This window comes from Canis aureus, chromosome 15 (assembly GCF_053574225.1).
Source record: "Canis aureus isolate CA01 chromosome 15, VMU_Caureus_v.1.0, whole genome shotgun sequence".
NCBI classification, from domain to species: Eukaryota; Metazoa; Chordata; class Mammalia; order Carnivora; family Canidae; genus Canis; species Canis aureus.
In genome coordinates, this window is record NC_135625.1 from 3,462,577 (window position 1) to 3,483,237 (window position 20,661).

At 36.3% G+C, this 20,661-nt stretch overlaps 1 long non-coding RNA gene across 1 annotated transcript in view; it reads left to right on the top strand.

Annotated features, from left to right (window-relative positions):
• The first annotated feature begins 3,096 nt into the window (after nt 1–3,096).
• Nucleotides 3,097–20,661, top strand: part of LOC144283911 (uncharacterized) — a 98,598-nt gene continuing 81,033 nt past the window's right edge. The window contains exons 1-2 of the long non-coding RNA XR_013352407.1: nt 3,097–3,312; nt 17,936–18,138. This is a non-coding gene — a long non-coding RNA (uncharacterized LOC144283911). The remainder of the gene's footprint in view (nt 3,313–17,935; nt 18,139–20,661) is intronic.

A 20,661-nucleotide genomic window follows, 5' to 3' on the forward strand; every position in this document is an offset into this window, starting at 1 on the left:
TTTATCAGTTTTTAAAATTCCTCCTTTATTACTACTTTTTTGAAAAGTTTTAGGGCAGCCTGGGTGGCTCAGTGGTTTAGTGCTGCCTTTGGCCCAGGGCCTGATCCTGGAGACCTGGGATCAAGTCCCATGTCAGGCTTCCTGCATGGAGCTTGCTTCTCCCTCTGCCTGTGTCTCTGCCTCTCTCTCTCTTTCTCTCTCTCCCTGTATCTCTCATGAATAAATAAATAAAATCTTAAAAAAAAAAAAGAAAAAAGAAAAGTTTTAGCAAGGGTAAGTTTTGAATTTTTATATGTTTTCATACATTTGATCATAGTTTTTCATTTTTAGTCTCAATATGTTATATTACATTGATTAATTTTCAAATATTAAGCAATTATAAATTCCTAAGTGAATTCCTTCTACTTATTATATGTTATCTTTATATATTGTTGTATTTGGTTTGCTAGAAATTTGTTAAATTTTTTTGCACTGATTTTATGAGGAATATTGTTCTGTGTTTTTCTGGTAATATCTTTGGTTTCGATATCAGAGTAATGCTAGCCTCATAGAATGAACTGGAAATTTCCTGTTTTCTTCAGTTTTCTGGAATATTTTGTATATTTTGCATTACTTCTTCCTTAAATATTTGAAGAGATTTTCAAGGAAATGTTTTTAACAATACATTCTCTTTCTCTGATAGATGTAGAGGTAGTCAGGTTATCTATGTTGTGTTTTGTGAACTTTGATGATGTCCTTAAGGAAGCTTCTGCTTCATCTATGCTGTTTGATTCATCATCTTGAAGTGGTAATACTTTCTTATTATTCTTGTAATACCTTACTAACATTTTAATAGGTTTTATTATAGATAAATATTCACTTTGTGTTCATACCTTGGTATTTTTTGTCAAAAGAAGACCTTCAAATTATTTCATCTTTTGGATATAATGGAAATGTTCCTGTTGCTAATGTGCATCACCTTGGTGTGGATTCCCTTCTCAAAGGCACTTAGCTAATTTAAAAACATTTGCAAGGACATCCTTACCTAATTGTCCTGGCATCAAGCCTCCTTTCACCTGAAGTTCACTGGTAATGAAGATGTGGCCAACAGATAGTTTTAGAAGATCACAGTTGCTGTGAGTAAGTCCTCTTAGTGCAAATCCATTCATTTTCAGAGTCAACCCTGAAATGCTAAAACTACTCTTGACCCAGAATTCGTTCCATCAAAACACCAGAATGATTTAAATTCCGCCTATCATGTGTACTAGGTAGTACTTTCATTAAGAATGGAGTTTAAGAAAAGAGGAAGAGCGATTTCAGACACATGCCTGCCATGATTAGCTAATGTATACCTGTTCCTGGCATCTTTTACAGCAATAGTAAAGTAGAATTAAGAAAATATCATGAAAAAAATGCAAAGAACAAGAGATAAATGATGAATTACTCAGTAAGATTCAGCAAGTCTCACTCATAGGTCTTCTGTTATGATTTTCTGTCCCACTAGTACCTGAGCTTTTGGCTTCTATTTACTTCAAAGTATATTATTGAACATTATTTCCATTATTAAAAAGGAACTTCAATTTATTTTTCAATTTCATGGTTTATCTGTCTATATTTTGGTTTTTGAACAATTTCTCTACCTGCTTCCTCACATACAACATCTCTGTCACCATTGATTCTCAGGGATAGATAATTCAAATTTGTCCGTAACCACTTAACACAACCCCAAACATGTTTTGGGTAAATTTCCATCTAACTGTATACTTAGCCATCATGTCATACTGGCTAACTTTGTGCATTACCATTTCTATTACTCCATAGAAATGTATATGTAATGGTATTCCAGGATTCTTTCACTGCAAAACTTTTAGAGACATTAGTAATATTTGTTCTGAATTTTTTTTTTATTTATCAAGTTTTATTCTACTTGTCCAATAATTGATGATTTTGAAAGTATAAGATTAAATATTTGGCACCAGTTTCATGGTCCTACAAAACTCCTGACATCCGAATCACATCAGGAAAACCCTCACAGCACAGATGAAGGATTTTAATAGACCAAAGAGCCAGGATTTTGAGGACTGGTCCAGCTCTCAAGTAGCATTCCCCTGGGGTATGTCCATGTGTTCACATACCAAGGAAAATGAATGACAGCATAACCAGGCAGAAAGCTGTGATAAAAATGAAGGAAAATGGGACCATGTTACTGACAATATGGGCAAATGCACAAAGACTGAGGTGACAGCAAGTTTTACTTCCTCGGCAGAACTGAAATCTCGCGTGCTGGGAACACAAGGCCTGCTGTCATCCTAAAGGAGCTTCTAGGACAATGGCAGTAGTTAATAGCTTAGTGGTTAATAACAAACTTTTATGCCATATGAAATTCTGGCTCCTCTTCTTCATGTCTCTGGGAGAATCTTTAAAAACCTCTCTAATTGCAAATTCCTCAATCTATATAATTGTGATAATAATAGTACTTAGTTAACACACTTCAGTGACAATTACAGAAGAACTAATGAAAAGACTCAGTGCTGAGTCTGACAAAAATGAAGGAAAGAAATGTTAGTGTTACAGGCTGAATGTGGGTATCCCCCAAAAATTCATATGCCAAAACCTTAACCCCCAATGTGATGGTGTTAGGAGGTGAGACCTCTGGGAGGTCATGAGGGTGGAGACCCCATGAATGAGATTAATGCCCTTATAAAAGGAACCTCAGAGAATCCCCATGTCCTGTCTTCCACAGAGAGAACACAGGTGTTTATGAACCAGGAAGTGTCCTCTCACCAGACACCAGATGTGCCGGCATCTGGATCCTGGACTCCCAGCCTCCAGGACTGAAAAAGAAGTCTGTGTTGTTTATAATACTTTGGTATTCAGTTACAGAAGCCCAAATGGACTAAATATTTAGCATATATTTTCCTCGTTTAGGAAGAGAGACACAGAGAAGTTAAGAACACTGCCTGTTCCCACCCCAAGTGAACAGCAGCTTCAGGGCTCAAGCCAGGCTCCGACCTGAGCTCTTGCACACTACTCTTCCTCTCCTACTGACTTATTCTGTCTCAACTTTTGTCAAAGCCTCACACTTGTTACTATGTTCTTGTAACAGACATCATCATATAAATCTTCAAGGTATACAAGTGACTTCACAGTCTATGGAGATTATGTGAACCTACACCTGTGTCTAGAGAAACTACCAGTGGTGCAATCAAGATGTGCAGTCAAGTGAGAAAACCCAACGTTGCAAAGAGCAAAGGCAGAAAAGCACAAGATAAGTAGAACAACTCAATACTTAGCAAGATGAGAGAGCTAATAAAACAGAAGGAAAACAAAGCAGTAAGTATCCTCACAAATATTCAAGATGACATTGTTCACATAAAACAAGGAAACGATACAGTGAAGAAAGAAAGTTGGAGCAGAATGACCTGAGGTATGGTGAAAAATTGCTGTTTTCACCATGAACAGTTCTGTAACATTAGATTAGTATTGAAGGATAGCATAAAAATTATGGGTAAATAGCTTGAGCTATTATCACAAAATCATAAAATCAACACTTCTAGGTTAAGGAATAATGGCAACCCAGCATAACAGTAATACTATATTATGTTTTCATTACATACGTCTATCATTTGGATTTCAAAGGTTATAGGCATTTATTAATGATTACATTAATTATAGTTATAATTATATTCATTTATATTTCACCAGTGGGATCAGTTTTCCTAGGAGTTATTTTTTAAATAAAAAAACAGAATAGAAAATTCAGGATTTATAACCAAGAAAACTCCAGCCAAAAAGTCCAACTGGTAACTCTTCTGAGGGTTTATGCATATTCCCCATAATAATAATAGTATAGAAAGCGGATCTCAACTTTATAAACAGATTCCAGTGAGAATGACCTTGTATCAAACAAAAAAGGCAGAGAGAGAAAGAATCATGCCTTCTGTGATTTTTCTAGACTAGAAGAGAATATCCATTTACAAACAACACAGTTTACTCATTTGTTTTGCTCCTTCCTCCTTTGGGAGTAGTGTTTTGACGTTAGGAAGAGGTGCTTGTGAAGGTCTGTACCTAATAGGAGCCCTGAGACCAAGGCTGTCTTCCAACAGACATACACTAATGGAAAGATTGCAGTTTGAGTGGATAGTCAGATCCGTGGTATTCAATCTTAACACTGGAAGAATGTGAAACCATATATTTTGACACTAGATGCTTCATCATAGTTAGTCTGACGGGATGGGATGCCTGCCTGAGGAGATAGAGAAGGGATCTCCTCAAGCTTCTCTCTCAGGCCCTCCCACACTGTGGCTGATAGGAAGCATATCTGCAAAAATCTGTTCCTTCTACATAGAAACGCTTACCTCCCAGAGAGACCACCTCTCTACCTCACATATTTGTTAAAACACAAGAATGGGAAGAAAATACTGCATCTTTAATAGATAAGTTCCACAAGCTTCTGTGATGATTAATTTTTGTGTCAATGGGGCTAGGCTATAATTCCCAGATATTTGTTCAAACACCAGTCAAGATATTGCCGTGAAAGTGTTTTGTTGTTTTGGGTTTTTATTTGTTGTGCTGTGAAGGTGTTTTGTTGTTGTTGGGTTTTTGTTTGTTTGTGTTGAGAGAGAGCGTGAGTAGGAGCTGGGGTGGAGCAGAGGCAGAGGGAGAGGGAGAGATGAATCCTAAGCAGGCTCCATGTTCAGCACAGAGCCCAACGTGGGGCTCGATCTCATGACCCTGAGATCATGACCTGAGCCTAAGTCAAGAGTCACATGCTTAACTGACTGAGCCACCCAGGTGCCCCACTGTGCAGGTATTTTATTAGAGATGATTAACATTGGACTCAGTAGACTTGGAACGGACACGCTATCCTCCTTAATGTGCGTGGGCCTCAGCCAACCAGGTGAGGGTCCCAAAGGAAAGAGTGAGGTTCAGTGAAGACGACTTTCTGCCTGCAGATAGCTTTCAGGTCTGAACCGTAGCGTCGCCTCCGTGCCGTGTGTCCTGCCTGCTGGCCTGCCTTGCAGAACCTGGACTTGCAAGCTCCACAGTCGCATGGGCCAGCTCCTAACATAAAAAAATCTCTCAGTCTCCCTAGCACTTGATAGAACTCTATTTCCATCTACATTAATACTGACTGCATTACGTCTCCTCTGAGTGCAATTTACATGTGACTCGAGTTAATTCATCAGGACAGGTGAGGTCTTCCTGCCCTTCAATCGTACTGCGTGGCTGCTGCAGTCTGAGGGGACACTTCTCTTCATCACTGTCATCACAGCTCCTGCTGCTGGGGACCCATCTCCTCGAACGCACGCACCTACAAACGTGACTTGTGCACCGCCTTTTAAGGTTTCTGCCCAGAAAGGACTCAGTCACTTCTGTTCACATTTCATTGGCTGACACATGACATTACACCTCACTTAACTTCAAAGAAGGGTGAGGAGTGCGATTCTATCACAGACCCAGAAGGAAGATAAATTGATTTTTCTTTTTTTTCCACAAGCGAAAGTAACAAAAGCAGTCTGTGTGCTGCTAAGCACGACATCTGGTTCAGTTCACTTTCTTCACATGAGATACGCTCACCCTGTTCCCCGGGTTTAGAATCTAAATCCTATCATGGCACAGCGTCAAGGTCAAAGTCGAGGGTCTCTGAATGACACACATTTTTCTCACCTGATATTCCACCATCGTTGCTCTTGACAGAGAGAACCTGAATCCCAAAGGAATCTCCCTTGTACTCACACAACCCGCAGCAATAGAACAGGAACAATGTCACCACAATAAATACCGCCTCCGGGAAAGGGGAAGGTTGTGAGGCCCACAGATGTTACTGGTCCACAACATTCCTACAGGAGCACAGGGAAGATGCAGAAAGGTGTGAAGCGCATTCTCTGGTTATGCCTGATTCCCATCTGCAGAGGACTAGGGGTCTGCTGTGGGGAGAGGCCTTCCACTTCCATTCTCCCTCTTGGACCCATTTGCATCAGGCAATGGAGAACACGCTCTCTTGGGGCCCGCGCAGGCTCTGCAGGCTGCTTCCCCCCAATAGAACATGGGAAGCCTCTGTGTCACTGGACATACTGCATAGTCAAAAACCATTTTTGAGACCAGGATTTGAGTTTCCCTTAAAACAAATCTTATTTATTTAACTACAGGCAATCTTTACTACAACATTTTTTTTTCAATCTGAGGACTCACTGCCTCCATTTTCTTCCACTTACGAATATGCTTCATGTACACTGTAAATAACAGTGTAAATGGGCACTTTCCCTAAAATGGGCAGAGATTCATTTCCGTGCCCTGATTTCAGAGAAAAACCTGGTATAAGTAAGAGCAATAAACCAGAAGCAATTTTAGTAAAAGGATAAGAAGAAACTAAATGCAGGTCATTAATTCCTTGAAGAAATAACAAATACAAATCCAGTTCAATCATAAAATTCATAAGTACTTTATTCAGAGAACGAGCAGCTGAAGATGTTCAGGAATGCAAAATTTTATGATTTGAGTGAAAAATTATGATTTGAAAAGGAATTTTCTCTGTTTGAATTTTACCTGATAATGGCAAATATGACCATGTCAGAATGACAAAAATATAATTATTTGTAGAATTCCTCGAGAGAGCATGCCTCATTTCTATGTGCAAAATAGATATGAATCCATAAATCTGTTGTCCAGTGAATGTAGATTAACTTACCAAATCACTTCAAAAGGTTTTGGGCTTTTAGGATTCCACTTTATAAAATTATATAATCAGTGGAGCAAATACTCCATAATATTAGGACACTAAGAAACTAATGTTTCTTGTGCCAATATTCTTATATTTGTAAAGAAGCTACTTATTTGGAAGAGGAAGACAAATGTGGCATAAATTCCCCATATTTTTAAGTGAATATCAGAAAAAAAAAAAAAAACTTTGCCACTGGGATTTAAAGAATAAGCACATATATGTCTGTTTTAATCAGTATTATTCAAATATTAAATGTACAGTTTAATATTTCTTAGATTTTAAGTAACATAGAATTTTAGTAAAAAGGTAAAATTGTGCATCACATTCAGATGAAAAGTACATTTACTAACACTCCAGAATTAGAATTCTAAAGATGAAAACTTGACATCTTTTAATTTTAAACTGAAGATATCATAAAATATTATATTAATATAAAAATATTCTATATATCAATGTAAAAATATGAATGGCAACTAATCTTAATTAAATATTGACTCTAAACATGTGTGCTGTTAAAATATATGCTTATTTAATAAAAATATTGTTAGTACGTGCCAAAAGTTTTTCTAGTAAGGCGAGGTAAACTTTCATTAAATCAAACTTTATACTTGAAATAATCATAGGTTCAGGGGAAATTGCTATAAATAATAAAAAGAGATCCCATTGACCCTGCACCCAGTGACACCAGCAGGTAAGGCTACAGCACCACACCACCATCAGGATACTGAGCGGAGGCCCTCAGGTGCAGACACTTCCAGCAGCTCCAGAATCCCCACTGCCTGGGGGCCTTCTAAAGCCACACTCTCTTCTCTGCCCTCACCCCCACCCCAACACCCATCTGCTATTTCTGCATTTTATCATTTCCAGGTCATGACGTAGGTGAGTTTATACATTATACAACCTCCCTGTGGTGGTGTTTTCCCTGGAGACTCTTCTAAGTTGTTGTGTGTGGGTATTTCATCCATTTCTGTTGCTAGGTATGGTTTCGTGGTATGTCTGTACCAGTGTGTTTAACATTTACCTATAGAAGGACAGGTGGGTTGTTTCCACGTCGGCTTATTAAATATAAATTTGCTGTAAACATTCACAAATGATTTTTTTTTTTTTTGGTATGAACAGAAGTGTTCATTTCTCTGGGATAAATTCCCAAGAGTGCAATTGCTGGATCATGCGGTGGCTGCATACTCAGCTTTTGAAGAATCCGCCAAGCCCGTTTCCAGCGTAGCTGCCCCATGTTACATCCCCCTCGGGAGTGTATGCCTGATTCACTTTCCCCACACCTTTGCCAGCCTTTGGATGTTGTCATTATTTATTTATTTTATTTTATTTTATTTTTAGCCATTCTGATGTGTGGGCAGTGATACCACACTGAAGTTTGAATCTCCATCACCTTAGTGACTAAGCATATTGAAGATCATTTTATGTGCTTATTTACAGTTTCTATGTCCTCTGTTGAAATGGCTCTTTTGCCCATTTTCTAATTTTATTTTGTTAGTTAATTCTTCCTGCTGAGTGTTGAGAGTTATGTATATATTCTGCATACTGGTGTGGTTTGCAAATATTTTCTCCCAGTCGGCAGGCTTGCCTTCTCAACATCCTAAAGGGGTCTTTCATAGAGCAAAAGTTTCAAATTACGCTGATGTCTACTTCATGCATTTTTTTCCCCTTTATGGTTTGTTCTTTTAGTGTCAAGTCTAATGATTCTCTGACTGGCCCTAGATGCTGAAGCTTTTATCTTTTCTCTTTTCCTAAAAGTATTAGAATTTTAAGTCTGAGATCCATTTTGAGTTAATAGCTGCATAAAGTATAGGGTTTAGGTAAAGGTTTCCATCTTGCCTATGGATGTGCAATTGCTCTATTACTGTATTTTCAAAAGGCTGTCCTTCCATTGACTTGTTTCTCTCCCTGGGTCGACAATCAGCTAGGCATAGCTGTTCACATCTACCTGCAAGTTCTCGGTTCTGCTGTGCTACTCTTTGCAAAACTCCCTTTAAGAATTAAAGAAAATATCACATGAAATGTATTTATTAGTTAATTCCCTTTGCTAATTGTGATTTGGAACAAACTGCTATCATATTCCATTCTCACTCTTCCCGGAATAGAGTCAGCCTCTATTGAGCATATGTGAGATCATGTCGATGAGTTATACGCATAGGTTTTACATGTGGAATGTGGAAAGATTTTGTGTATATCCCTTACAGTCTTGGCTCCTAAAGTCTCTTTGAGAATCTTTCATGCTTTCCCTCTTCCATCTGCCAGCTAAATAAGGAATACTGAATGACAATAAAGGAAAGTGGGGACATAGGACATGAGGGCCATGAGCTTCTGAATGACTCCTGTGCTTCCAATACATGCGCAAAATAAACATTTACTGTCTTAAGATTTGGGGATTGTTTGTAATAGCAGTAGCTCATCCAGACTTTCCTATCCCCTCATTATTAACATCCTGGGATATTCCATCTCTCTATAAAGCATTGCCATAACTCTAAACCATTATTTTACTCAGAGTCAAGCTTTAGTAGTTACTAGGGATGGATAGAGATAAGAAGTCAAAGCCAGTGCCATCCTGTTTGATCTCACTGCCTGACAACCATCAACTCAGGCTACTGACTCTACTTTATCAAGGTGAGCACATTTTGATTTTGGAGCGACTGGCAAACCCCAACTATACATGCATTATGAGTCGGCCTGGGATTTTTTCTATCAACAAATAAGGAAGTCCGGTTTCCTTCACACCTGCCAGCTTCAGGCATTCCCAAGAGGGAGAAACTGGTTATAAGCCACCTTTTATATTCTCTTCCCAATTCTCACCTTTTATTCTCTTCCTAATTCCTTTGGTTGAAATGCTCTCTTCTATAAAGGATATGACTTTAAAAAAATATGTATAAGGTTCAAACTTCAACATTTTAACTAAATTAGTCAAATTTAGATGATTAAAAAAAGTAAAGGCAATGATTGGTTTACTCTGCAATGAAGAAAGGACAAGTTAAATTTAAAATGCCTTATATGATAACTGTCCTTAAAAAGTTAATAAAGCAGGGACACCTGGGTGGCTCAGCAGTTGAGCATCTGCTTTTGGCTCAGGGCATGATCCCGGGGTCCAGAGATTGAGTTGTGCATTGGGCTGCCTGTAGGGAGCCTGCTTCTCCCTCTGCCTGTGTCTCTGCCTCTCTCTGTGTCTCTCATGAATAAATAAATAAATACATCTTAAATATGTTTATAAAGCAAAATATATAAATGACCTGTTATTTGGTTATCAGTGTTTGGGGAACTTGGCATATTTGACATTCTACTGGCAAAGTCTAAATACAGAGAGTTGAAAACATAATCCCACAGTCACTATGCTAAGTCTTTTTCATTTATGTTAGTTTTCAGTTTCATCCATCTAAAATTTTTAAGGAACTCTTAATAAATGGATCTCTTGTTATTCAGGTAAGCACAGTTTAGACTGCCTTCTAAAACTAGGAGAGATGCATTGTATCCTTCATGTTTTCTTTTTAGATAGCTAATATTTATCTTTTAAAATTCTGTACATAGAAAGCACTACTGCATAAAATGTTTTATAGTATACTATTAGAAATAATATTGATGTATATTTTTAAGTTTTTATTTTAATCAGCTGGTGTTCATTATGACAAGAGCACTCCTTAATCCCCATCACCTATTTAACCCATCCCCCACTCCCTCTCTGGTAGCCATCACTTTGTTTTCTATAGGTAAGAGTCTGTTTCTTGGTTTCTCTCTCTTTCTCTTTTTTCCCCTTTGGTCATTTGTTTTGTTTCTTAAATTCTTCATATACTGTAAAATCATATGACATTTGTATGACATTTGTCTTTCTCTGACTAATTTATTTCACTTAGCATCATACCTTAGCTCTATTTATGTCATTACATAATGACATAAATCTCAAGAATGACCGATATGTTAATTTTTAAAATTATACTAAAATCTTCTTGGAAGTTATCTTTATTCTGTGTACTATTTTCTTTGAAATTCTCTAACAAATATACCTAAAAATAGATTGAAAGATTATATATTAGATTATATTATACTTTAGCATATGCTTATGTATACAGCTACACACAGAGCAACTCACTTTGTGAGAAATCTAGAAACTAGCTGAGTGACTTCTACAAATAAACAAACAAACAAACAAACAACTCACTCACTTACTCAACATCCAAACAAGCAGGAAAGGCTAAGACACAATCTTATCACAAACTGCACCCCCAGCATAGCACCATACAATCAGAGGGAAACCCTGACTCCAGCTTCTTCCCACAGAACAAGGGGTTTGGAGTGCACACTAGCATGCCAGTCTAAAACTGTAACAGGAGACATCACTATGTGATGATAAAGGGGCCAATCCATCCAGAGGATTGAGCACTTATAAATATTTATACACACAGCATCAGAGAACCTCAATAGATAAAGTAAATATTAATAGATCTGAAAGGGAAAATGGACGGTAATACAATACTACTAAGGGACTTCAATACCTCACTTTCAAAAATGGATAGATAATCTAGAGAGAACATCACAAAGGAAACACTGGAATTGAATTGTACTTTAGACCAAATGGACCTAAAAGACATAAATAGGACATTCCATCCAACAGCAGCAAAATACATATTCTTCTTTAGTACCTTTGAAAAATTTCCAGGATAGGTCATATGTTAGGCCACAAACAAGTCTTAATAATTTTAAGAAGACTGATGTCATGCCAATTACCTTTCTAACCACAATGATTTGATACTAGAAATCAATTACTAGAAGAATATTAAAAAATCCACATACATGCAAAAGTTAAATAACATGCATCTGAACAACTAGTAAGTCAAAAAATTAAAATAAAGTGGAAATAAAAAATGCTTGAGACAAATGAAAATAGAAATACAATAAACCCAAATTTACAGGATGCCATAAGCAGTTTGAAGATGGAAGTTTATAGCAATAAATACCTACATTAAGAAAAATGAAAGATCTTAAATAAACAACCTAACTTTATACCTCAAGGAACTAGAAAAGGGAGAAAAAACTAGCCTAACTGAAAGTTATTGGAAGGAAGGGAAAAACACAGAGGAATAAATGAAATGAAACTAAAAGAAATAGAAGAGACCAGTAAAACTAAGATACATTTTTTAAAAGATAAAATTGAAATGCACCAGGTAGACAAGCCAAAATAAAAAGAGAGAAGACTCATAGAAAATCAGAAATGAAAGAGGAGATATTACAACTGACAACAAATAGCAAGGATCATAAGAAAATATCATGAAATGCCATATGCCAACAAATTAGATAACTAAAAATAAGTGGATAAATTTCTAGAAAGAGAAAACCTTAAGGACTCCACCAAAAAAATACTAAAACTGATAAATGAATTCAGTGAAGCCACAGGCTACAAAATCAATGTACAGAAATCCATTGTATTTCTATACACTTTTAAGAACACAATCCCATTTATAATTACACCAATAATAATAAGATTCCTAGAAATAAACTTAACCACGGAGATGAAATATCTGCACTCTGAAAACCATAAAAAATAATAAAATAAATTGAAGATGACACAAAGAAATGGGAAAATATTTCATGCTCATGGATTGGAAGAACAAATATTGTTAAAATGTCAACATAACCCAAAACGATCTACACATGTGATGCAATTCCTATCAAAATACCAAAAGGGTTTTTCATAGAACTAGAACAAATAATCCTAAAATGTGTGTAGAACCAGAAAAGAACCCCAATATCCAAAGAAATCTTAAAGAAGGAGAGCAAAGCTGAAGACATCAAAATTACTTACTTCACGTTATGCTACAAAGCTGTAGTAAACAAAACAGCTTTGGTACTGGCATAAACACAGACACACAGATCAATGTAACTGGATAGAGAGCCCAGAAATAAATCCACAATTTTATGGTCAATTAATCTTCAACAAAAGAATATGCAATGAGAAAAACACAGTCTCTTCAACAAATGGTGTTAGGAAAACTTGATAGCAATGTGCAAAAGAATGAAATGGGACTGCTTTCTTACAGCATAAACACAAATAAACTCAAAATGGATTAAAGATGTAAATGTAAGACCTGAAGCCATAAACATACTAGGAAAGAATGTGAGCAATAATTTCTTTGATATTGACTGTAGCAATATTTTTCTAGATGTCTCCTGAGGCAAGGGGAAAAATAAAGCAAAAATAAACTTTTGGGACTACATCAAAATAAAAATCTTCTGCACAGAAAAGGAAATAACTAATAAAACTAAAAGACAACCAACTGAATGGCAGAAGATATTTGCAAATGACATATTCAGAAAAGGCATTCAAAATATATAAAGAAGTGTTAAAACTCAACAACAAAACAAATGAATAATCCAATTTAAAAATGGGCAGAAGACATGAATAGACATTTTTCCAAAGATGACATACAGATGGCCAACAGACACATGAAGACACATGCAACATCACCCATCATCAGGGAAATGCAAATAAAAAATACAAGGAGCTACCCCCTCACACCTGTCAAGTGGCTAAGATCAAAACCACAAGAAACAATGGGTGTTGGAAAGAAAAGAAATCTTGCACTGTTGGTAGGAATGCAAACTGGTGCAGGCATTGTGGAAAAGAGTATGGAGGATCCTCAAAAAGCTAAAAATAGAGCTATCCTATCATTCAGTAATTTCACTGCTGGGTATTTACCCAAAAAAGAGAAAAACACTAATTCAAAAGGATATACACATCCCTATATCTAGGGCAGCATTATTGACAATAGCCAAATTATGTTAGAAGTCTAAGTGTCCACTAATAGATGAATTAGACACAGAAGCTGTGGTATGGGTATACAGCGGAATATTATTCAGCCATAAAAAGAGTGAATTCTTGTCCTTTGCGACAACATGGATGTGGCTAGAGAGTATTATTTCAGGTGAAAAAAAAAAGTCAAAAGAAGACAGATACATATGATTTAACACATATGTGGAATTTAAGACAACAAAACAAATGAACAGAAAAAGAAATATAGAGAGACAAACCGACACAGACAACCATAGAGAACAAATGAACAGTTACCAGAGGGGAGGTGGGTAGAGGAATGGATGAAATAGGTGATGGGGATTGAAAACACACTCATCATGATGAGCACTGAGCAATGTATAAAATTATTGAAAACTGTATCATACACTTTAAGCTAATATAATCTTGTATGTTAACTATTCTGGAATTAGTTTTTTTTTTTTTAAATCATTAAAAAATTCCTAGAACCATACAAAAACAAAAAACCAGAGTAATTATAATTAAGGAGATTGATCAGTAATCACCCCCTGCCCCCAATGAAAAGTTCAGGGAAAGAGGTCTTTACTGGTGAATTTTGCCAACATTTAAAGACAAATCAATACTAATCCTTCTGAAACTCTTAAAAAGTATAATAGGAGACAATACTCTCAAATTAATTAATTATATGAGGCCTTGTATTACCCTGATGCCAAAACTATACAAGAACACACATACACAAAGAAAATTACATGACAATATCCCTAATGAACATAGATTCAGAAATCCTCAACAAAACACATGCAAATCAAATCAATGGTAAAGGATCAAACACCATGGTCAGGTGGGAATGCCCTGGACACAAGGATGGCCCAACATACACAAGTCAATAAATGTGATTAGATCACATTAAAAAAATTAAGGACAAAAATCATATGATCACCTCTGCAGAAAAAACATTTGACAGAAATCAACATGCTTTCATGATTAAAAAAAAAATCTCAACAAATGGAGTATAAAAGAACATACTTCAACATAATAAAGTCATATAAGAGGAGCACACAGCTTACATCATATTTAACTTAGAAAAGATAAAAGCTTTTCCCTTAAGATCAAACAACACAAGACAACAAGACAGAGGTGCTCACTTTCACTACTTTTATTTAACATAGTACTGAAAACCCCAGCCATAGCTATCAGGCTTAAAATGTTCCTTAATAATACTAAGTATTTATTTTAGAGATGAATTTAAAGAGAAAAATTCTCTTTTCATTCTGCCTTTAGGTACAAAACAGAGATATCTTTGTTAGAAAAAACAGGCGATCTCAAGTTAGAAAATAGTTAACAGAGTCAGATAGGAAATATAAAATGTAGATAATATAGGATGAACATTAAATTGGTAGCCACACTATGATTATAATTCACAGAATGCTTTTAATAGAGAAAATGGATTTTATTAATAGCAAAAAGCATTTTGAAACTATATTAGATTGTATTTAAGGAATGTCTACATTTCCCTCATTAAATGTTGATGAAATGTCCTAATTTAAAATTTTTCTCTTCTAATATAAACCTATAAACTCTTTTTTGAAGATTTTATTTATTTATTTGAGAGAAAGTGAGAGTATGAGAGAGAGAGAGAGAGAGCATGAGTAGGGAGAAGGGCAGAAGGAGAAGCAGAGTCCCCTCTGAGCAGGGAGTCTGATGTGGGACTCGATCCCAAAGATCATGACTTGAGCTGAAGGCAGATGCTCAGCCGCCTGAGCCACCCAGGTGCCCTGAACCTATAAACTCTTGACACTGTCTTTTATTAAGCTTTCTTGAGGTATAATTGACAAATAAAATAGCAATATATTTAAAGTCTAAATATGACGTTTTGATATACATAGACATTATGAAAAAATTCCTACTATTGATACCTCACATATCTATCTCTTTGTAAAATTTTAACACTTAAGTTCTAATGTCCTAGCAAATTTTAGTCATACAGCACAGTGTTAACAAACAAGGTTACCATACTGTTTTCTGTCATTACATCTTTTGTAATTCATCATGATCTTTGTCCAAATGCTTGTTGATATATCTAGAATATAACTCCTTAAGGACAGAGAGCAGAGATATTTTTTAAATATTTTATTTATTTATTCATGAGAGACACAGAGAGAGAAAAAAAGAGAGAGAGGCAGAGACACAGGCAGAGGGAGAAGCAGACTCCCTGCAGGGAGCCCGATGTGGGACTCGATCCCGGGATCAGGCCCTGGGCTGAAGGCAGGTGTTAAACCGCTGAGCCACCTGGGCTGCCTGAGAGGAGACATTTTACGGCATAATGTTAGTACAGTCCTAGAAGGAATGGATGTGTGTGCGTGTGTATGTAATTTGATTAAATGATTGAATGAGTAGTTGGCACTCAGTTAATATTGGATAAATGAATAGTGCAAAGCAGGCCCCAGGAGGCCAACGGAGAAATAACAGAAAGCATTGGAGGGTTTTGATCTACACACAAAACATCATGTTTAACATGAGACTCACCACATCCATGCCATGGGCTCATCAAACACAAGAGGTTCAGTCTCCCATATGCCAGACAGAGGAATAAATGGTCATCAACGGAGAGCCCCAGTGATTACCAAAAAAAATGCAATGATGAATATTCATCACAAAATATTTCATTTTTTAAATTGTATTGATTGACCTAGGATAGGAATTATATTTACATGTATTTCTATCAGTGGTTATCAAACTACAATCCTATATAATAATTTGAAAATTGGTATATCTGTTTAAAAGAAAATCGAAAATAAGTTACTTTGACCGTAGTTCTAGGTTATCCAGGTGATCACTGCCATGGGCTGAAGGCTGTGTCCCCCTAGAACTCATACTTGAATTCCTAATCCTCAATGTGATAGCATCGGCAATGAGGCTTTGGAGAAGTCCTGAGGTCACGAGGATGGCACCCTCATGATGGGATCAGTGCCCTTATAAGAAGAGATAGGGATGAGCATGCTTGCTTTCTCTCTCTCTCTCTCCATCATGTGAAGACACCAAGAATAGGACACTTACCAGAGCCTAACCACACTGACACCCCGATTTCAGACTTCCCAACTCCAGAACTGTGAGATGCAAATGTTTGTTGTTTAAGTCATTCAGTCTTTGGCCTTTGTTATGCGGCTCAAACTAAGACAAGAGAGTATAATGAGGTCCTGTCGCATGATTCCAGTCCCAGGCTTGGTTTTTGTTTGATAGCTTTATGGGGCCAAGTGATCAAGTACAGTGAGCACATTTAACTTGTAAGATACTGGGTGGTATGTTAGCTGCCAGTAAGTTGTCACCCTGCAGTGTCAAAATGACAACAGTGTGGCATATTTATAAACAATATTCTAATGTATGAAGTAGTTTAGGATGGAGGATTGTTAAGTGAGCTAAATTAAACGAATTAAATTAAAAGGCTTTACCACTTGAAGCTGTCATTCCTGGGTGTCACAGACCTGACAGGACAACTGGGGTGTCTGAGGGTGGAAATCACAGGTTTATAGAGGAATAGAGTAAGACTGACCCTTGTGCAACTTTGCCTTCTCACTTTTGACTCCTTGCTTTTTTCTTTTTTTTTCTTCCTGAAGGTTGTAAACCCAAAAGTACATTGGAAAAATGGCTCTCTATATATTTCATTTATATTTCACTGAGTATCTTTGATGATATCTTGGTGTCCCACTAAGCTTATTGTAATAGAAGTCTATGTGTATAATCCACGCCTCTGCTCAGGCCTGAGACTGTTTCTTTTTTTTTTTTTTTAAGATTCAAAAATCTTAACATTCAGCAGCTATAAGCTGAGAAAGCACATCAGACAAGTGACAGGTTTAAACATAAACATATGTGTATGCCCAGGAGTGGAGCAGAAATCCACTCTGGTATGTGGACTTAATCTAATCTGCAAATGCCATATCCCCTTGAGTGTCTACTTTGTAAACTGTCCTAAAATTTCAACCCTGGAAGGGCTTCACTCTTCATCTACTCTTTATCTCCTCTTTCAGACAAGTGGTATCATAGCCCAGTAAAGGTAAAAGATATGATCAAAAGTGCCTAGTTTGCTTGTGGCAGAATTAAGGTTAGAATTTAAATCCCTTGGCTATACGGGCAACTGAGTGGGTCAGTCAATTGAGCATCTGCCTCTTGATTTCATCTCAGGTCATGATCTCAGGGTCTTGGGATTGAGCCCTACGTGGAGATCCATGCTCAGGGCAGAGTCTCTTGTCTCTGCTCCTCCCCTGTGACCCCTCTCCTGTTCACAGGAGTGCTCTCTCTCCCTCAAATAAATGCAATCCTTAAAAAAATTAAGAATAAAATTGTGTTAAATAATAAATCTCTTGACTATCGATCTGAAGATGTTAAAAAGAAGACATTACATTATGAACAGTATCATGTTTAAGCGTATTGATGACCTCTTTTTTTTTATATTGACCCACTAGGTAGTAACAGTGCTTAACTGACATGATTACTGGAGGCTTGCAACCTGGTGAAGCACTTAGTACTCAGTGTTAATCGACAACAACAACAACAACAACAACAACAACAATACCATTTAAACCTCACCAGCATGGAAGGTCATCTAAAGCAGGAGCTTTGACTTTTATGTTCACTATTACATTTTCAGCTGGTAGGACAGTATGAGGTAAACACTTCATAAATGGTAAATGTTTATTGAATGAATGATGCGACATATATAGGAATGATCTTTATTTCTCTACCTATCCATCTCTTTTTTTCTACCTCTGTATCTATAGTCTTATCCAAAATCAGAATTAGGACTATGAAATTATATAGACTCCAAAACCTATATTCTCAACAGTAATATAGGAAAAGGGCTTTACATAATCAAGATACTCTGAAGGGCAATCTTAAAAATATAAAACCAGATCTAGGATAGAAAATATTTCACAGAAAACAAGGGGAAGTCTCTGTATTGGATTGAATGATGGCCCCTCCAAAATGTCCACATGCTAACTCTCAAAAACTGGGCATGTGACCATATTTAGAAAAAAGGGTCATTGCAGATATAATTAAGTTAGGGAGATCTTGAGATGAGATCATTCTGAATTACTGTGGGGGAGGGGGCATAAATCCAATTATAAGTGTCATCAGAAGAGACAAGAGGGAAATTGTAGAGGAAGAGAAAGGCATGTGAAGATAGAGGCTCATGCTGGACAGATGACATCACAAAGAATGAAGACAGCCTCTAGAAAGTGGAAGATACACAAAGGAATTTTGTCTGAGGGTCTTCTGAGACTCTGCAGCCCTGCTGACACCGTGATGGTGGACTTCTATGATAGAATGAATTTTTACTGTTTTAAACTCTTCCGTTTATGGTAATTTGTGATGGCAGCCACGAGAAACTAATACAGTCCCCAAGACCGAAAAACAAGCCCAACTGAAAATAAGGGACTATACTCAGTAAGTAAGAGAACCATGAGCACTAGGTGAGAAAGGGTGGCACAAGCACCAAGGCTGATGCTTGGACTGATGACAGCCCATCACAGATGTGCACAACAGGATTTGAAATTGCTGAGTTAAGGTATGACTTTTGAAAGACACTAGGCAAACAGGATTGCTACAGAAAAAAAAAATCAAGCAATTAAAAATTACTAACACACAATGAATAAAAGTCAGAAATAACAAATAATTTGGAGTCTGAAAGCATAACCTTAAATATAAGATTACTTACAGCTATAAAATGAAAATGAAGACACCAATTAAAGAAATAAAAATAAATAAAGGAGCTAAAAATAATGAGTAGGCAGCAGGGGACTCTGAAAAGGGACCACAAACATAGGAAAAGAAATAATATTGTATATTAAAATGTGCTACTTTTAATTTAAAACTGGTGAATAAATTAAATGACAAGTTCAACACAGACCAGTGGAAATCCTGAATTCAATGGTGTATCCGGAAAAAAAATTACCCAGAAATTAGTGTAAAGAGAAAGGAAGAGAGAAACTATGAAGATAAATAAAAGATAAAGACAATAAAATGAGGATCACTATATAGCTAAGTAAGGCCCAGAAAGAAATTCTAGAGTGAAATGAAGGCAAAAAGTATTTAAAATGTTAAAAAAAAAAACTGAACATTTTTTACAAGACATGAACCCAAACACAGAGGCAAAGGAACTATCAGTGAAAATAAAAACAAATTCACTTGTAGATATATTAATGATGTATTTTTAAAATAGCAAAGACAACTCAAGGAAAATAGACATCATAGGAACAGATTCACAATCATATGAAAACATGAGTCATGGCATAGCACATGGGGCAAAATAATTGCTTATTTAACAATGATCCTAGAACAACTGGTTATCTTCATGGAAAAAAAATAAATTGGATTGTTACCTTAGGCCACAGCTTAAAATTGATTTAGGTATATTAAAACTTAAATATAGAAAACAAAACTTTAAACTTTAAAAAGAAAATATTGAGAAATATTTTTAAGTACTTGAGGAGTGAAAAATTGATTATATACCACTTCATCATCACTGTAACTGAACTACATTAAAATTCAGATCTCCAATTATCCAGCTCTGTGGCTTTGAACAAGTAATTTAATAATGATAATAATAATAATAATTATTATTATTATATATTTCACAGAGTCAAATTAATTATTAGAAAAACAAAATATATAATGTTCAGGACAGTACCTCATACACAGATACACATGCACTGTTTAGTTTTTATAATTGATGCTTTCATAGATTTTATTATTATTTTGGGCACAATTCCGCATTTTAGAAATTGTTCCTCCACACGTAATCATGGGACATCAGACCACCTAATCCACATAGTTTATTAAATTACCAACATATTATGACTGCCTTGGCCTAGAGTCCTTCACTTTAAAATTATTACTTATAAACAGGAAACTTAATTGGGTACAACAGGCGTAGATCAAAGATGTTCCAGTTGAGGACTGCTTGGAATAGGAGGTGTGAGTTCTGGTGAATTTAGAAAAGCGACCCAGGACTTTCAGAGTTAAAGAAAGCTCTAAAATGGATAGGCTTGCATTTTGTTTCATTAAATTTTGATAAGGTGACCTCTGACTATTTGAATGATATTCTTTGCTGACCTGGTATTCCACCGGCAGCCAAGAATAAAAGACCTTTTGCTCCTCCTCTCTAATCTCTGTGGTGCATTCCTTTAAA